This window comes from Bacillus rossius, chromosome 11 (genome assembly GCF_032445375.1).
Source record: "Bacillus rossius redtenbacheri isolate Brsri chromosome 11, Brsri_v3, whole genome shotgun sequence".
In the NCBI taxonomy this organism is placed as follows: Eukaryota; Metazoa; Arthropoda; class Insecta; order Phasmatodea; family Bacillidae; genus Bacillus; species Bacillus rossius.
Genome location: NC_086338.1, coordinates 55,448,501 through 55,453,203, shown reverse-complemented (window position 1 = coordinate 55,453,203; position 4,703 = coordinate 55,448,501).

Below are 4,703 nucleotides of genomic sequence, written 5' to 3'. Positions count from 1 at the left end.
AAAGAAGATATCAGGATTAATTTAGAAGGCACAAACTTTTACCAATTACAATATTTATTACAAATAATACAAAAGGCGGGAAATTTAAACATTTGTAATTCAGATAAATACATTTTACATTACAACTACATGAAATAACTAAAATACAAACTAGCGAACAAACTCAAAAAACAATTTTCAAATAATATCCAACAAAATCTAATAAAAATAGTGTTATGAAATAGGACAAATATATATACAAAAGCAAAATAGCTATCTGATAATAAAACAATTATGAGTTCAGGTTGTAGCCAATGCTACATTTGTCAGTGGAAATTAATGCCAATCTATGGTTAATTGGTTATTTGGTATGTGATAGTTTAAGCTGCTTAAAAGGTGTAAGTAAATCTGAAGAAGCTTAGTAAGGAAGAATGGTGCTGATAGAATTAGTTGAACTTAATTCGGTCGGCATATTCGTAAGAAACCTAGCAAAGTGCAGGGTACAGTAGAGAAAGCATGTGGAAAGATTGGCGAGGTTTTCGAGGGTTAGAGGTAGTGGTGAAATCTTCGACAAAAGCTGCATCGAAGCCTATTAAGAAAAGAAGAGACCATTAGTATAACATGCAAAGGATTAGTATATTTTAAGAGAAAAAAAAACTTTTCATTATGAATACTGGGCGGACTGGAATGGGCTTCAAAGAAAGTTATTAGATGTTGCAAGGTAAGTAAGAAGAAAACTGTGAAAGACTTGAAAGACTAAATAAAGTAGACAGTGTGATGCATATTTACTGGGTGAAACACTGCCACTGCCCTGCAGTCCTGTGACTGAGATATGGGTTGAACTTAGTAATGCGTAAATAATTTGCAATAATTTAATTATGAGATTGGTCTAGGAAGGTGCCAGGTTAGCTCGGACATCTAACCTTAGTGTTGGTGTTGGTCACCAGCCCCAGTGTGGTTCACTAAGCTCGATGGCTGTCCTATTTAACTACTAAATAACAATAGCATTGAGTGCTACCTCCTCTGCATAGGTAGTTGATTCCTAAGAAGGTTGGGTGGAGTATTACTGAATAAAACAAACATTTTGGCAGCCGTTTTTTCGAGTCGTTGGGCAGATAATAATCCTGATTTGGTATGTTACAAATAAATCTAGAAACACTGTTAACATAAGTTGCACTTCATGTTACTAATCTATGCCCTCTGTTTACCATCCCGCTACAGAAAGATTGCGATCAGAGACAGCCAGCCCTGAACTCTGTCGTCGTCCCGCTAGCCCTCCCTCGTTGTTCGACACCTGGTTGCTCAGTTGTCCTAGGTAGAGTGGGGTTCGGCCAGTGTGGCCAAGGAGGGTCAAGCTAAGACATATAATTATCCACCACCAGTCTGTGACGAACACCCGATGTATTAATACAAGACCCTGTAAATGGGGCTGTCCCAGCCCCACCTGCGACAGTCCAATTTTACGCACAACGACATGAGGGTTCTTTTTCTGACCGGATACTCCGCGTTACTTTCAGGCTAGTCTGCACCGTATTATGTACGTGTTTAGGTCTGTGATACGTTAGGCAGTGGCGAGGCGAGAGGTTTACATGAGGGGAAGCAACAACTCCGTTCACATCGAAACTTGTTTGGGGGGGGGGGGGTCCGGGGAAAATATGGATTTCAAAGTTAAAAATGGTGCTATTTAAGTAGTTTTCTTAACTGAACATTGACTATTCCACAGGTAGAAAAATTGACATTTTTTTAAAAATAAATTATTTTAAAAAAATTATGTTTGACTTACATTATTCTGATAGTAAAATACCTACTCTACATTACTTATATACTAAGTGGGATTGTAGTATCATCGATATCTGGTACAAAATATATAAACAGACAACACATGGCAAAGTAAGTACTTAAAATAAAGAGAAGAACCTCATAAAAATGTACTATAATAGTAAAAATTAAATCTTGGTATTTTTCGTACCAACACAAAATAAATTATCTTCATACGTTGATCAGAAACTCTGTTAACTGGTACGTCTACCAAGAACTGGTACGTCAATCATTCCTGAAACGCCACGATTTTTTTTCCTAGCCTAAATTATTCTAAGTGTGTAAGGGGAGGGTCCAGGGAGGACCTAAGTGTGTCTCAGGCCGAAGCCTATACACTCTACCATGCGGGTTTTTAACCATGCGGGGATCAATTAACATGCATTAAGCAAGCAGGTAACTACTGGACAAGAGGGAAGAAGGGTCCAGGTAAGAAGAGTTCGAGGGGCAGAAAAATCAACCATGCTGGAGTTGGGTGCTTGGGCCTTGTGACACGCATTTAAATGTTGGGTACTCCTGGGTTATTATTAACCAGAAGCGGGCGACTTCACTCGTGAGCCCAGCCCAGCTGCCCAGGCAGCCACAGTTAAACCAGATGTGGGCAGACGAGCCAGTAAACCAGCTCGAACTGCGGGCGCACGGGGCGAAAGGCAGCCTGACATTTCGCCATCTTCATCTTCCTTCTTCCAGTCAACAGCCAACAACCTTTCAAGCCAGGGTGGGGGTAAGTCGTTCAGGCGAATTAAGTATCTTGCGAGTCGGACCCTCTTATCCTCTAAAATCCCGGGACGGTTGAAGGTCGCGCCGCCCAGGCTACCACTGGCTCCAACAGGGCCCCAACTTGAAGGCGCCGCCATCTCTTCCTTCAGAGTTACGATGCTGTTCAGTTCCGTTGCGCGCGCAGCAGTTCACAGCTCCGCAATTTCCAGCCCGCAGTTCGTCTACACTTCGCATCCAGGGCACATCGAGCTCCCCTGCGGTGCCTTCGCCGACGGAACTGCTTTCTGCCACGCGCCGAGCTACATTCAAGCTACCTTTCACCCCGATAGCCGTAATAACGACTCCACAGGCAGACCATTGGTCCGCGGACTGCTATTGGTTATTCACAGTCACCCCAGAGAGATTGCAACACTCAAGCTGGGATCCCGTATCCGCCACCCGCGGGACGCGGTCGGTAGCAGTTGGCACTGCTAGGCCGCCTCCCGTACGCCCACAAATCCCCCACGCACTGCCAGCCAACAGCCCGCGAGAGAGATGCGCGCGCCCCGAGAGACGACCGCCGACTGAAACACGACCTCGCCACCTGCCCTGCCGAACTTTAGCGGACATAGCCGAAGCAGTCGGCGGAAGAATTCCACTGTCTGCTTCGGCCATGTTTGCTTCAGTTCGGCAAGAAAGCGCTACCTTCGTAGCTTCTACCACGTGTTTTTACAGCCAATCCCCTCCCTGAACCTTTGTACCATGCCACCCCCCCCCCCCCTTCCAAAAGGAAACTACTGCGGCAGCCTTCCTGCTGAAAGCGGTCCTACCAGCGCTTCTAAACCTAGCAACGCTTCTAAAACAGCATGTTTTGTGTGTCAACGAGTTCTTTTCTTATAGCGCACAGTACTGGGTCCCAAGAAGATAGTGTAAAAAATACATACACCTAACGGCACAAGCCAAAGTAAAATACTATTCTGAATAAAATATTTATTTAAAAAATACAATGTCTGGAAAGTGCCTGGGCAAGCACTGCTTGCCTTGCTTGCCCTGACGAGACGCCACTGACGTTAGGGGGTCCCTGCGCACAATAAATGTCATATTACCCTCTGGTCACAATGAATCTACGTCGCGTGTCACAGCAATGTTCAGAGATGCGGCACCACACGCACGATAGATTGCAAGCCACTATGTACAAATGTGGATAACCCAATCCGATACATCCATACACACACTGGACCAGCTTCGCGCTACTGGTGCCTTCTAGCACTATGTCCTATAGTTCGGAGACACCCGGAAATGTAGCGCAACATTGACACACTATGCTACAAGCTATTATATACAGACCTAAATGCCCCGCAAGATACTATGTACAACCCAAATGCTCCTAGTCCTCGCCTCATGAATATGAACAAATTGAGACTTGTGTGCTGACTCTAAGGTGCCGCTATGCCCGCGTCGCGACGCCGATGTCCACTTACTGCTGGTTGGCTCAATGCTCAGCGACTGTCTCGAGGCACGACTCCTCTTGTCACACAACCGCTTCTCGTGCCCATCTGGCGACGACTGATTCCCCTCCGCGCTCCGGTGCAGCACACGGCGCCTTCTCCTTCCCCCTCCCCGCATCCCGCACCGACCCTGACGTGTCGTAGACGGGTGTGACGTAGTCGCCCAGTGAATAATGATAAAAATAAAACATAAACACTTCAACGGTAAAATTAAATAAGTACCATGAAATAAGGCTAATAAAGAATATTTACAAGATTTGTCCTGCTGTAAATACAGCGTCCATTCTTTCCAAAGAAAGTTCGTCTTTCACCGTTGGTCCTCTTGGAGCGCGAAACTCATGTCGCGCCCCCCCCCCCCCCCCGACCTAGACGCACCGCACTACACTGTTCGGCGCACTCGCGACACAGGGCAGGAGAAGGTGTTGGCGTGGCATAACGGGCTGTGAGAGCTGGGTAGACACTTGAGTCAATCTCAACTCTTTTTAAAACTCCACAGCGTGGTCACGTCGTGAAGAATTTACGGCGAGAGGGTTAATCCCTGCAACGCAAACTGGTCAAGGTATTTGTGTTGAATTAAATACCGAAGGTTTCATGTGATTAATAAGATTTACTGGCACATACATCTCAGAAAGTTAAACATTACAGCTTCCATGCGTTATGGTCACGTCCGCCTTGTACCGCGAAATCCTGTAGAATGCCGCC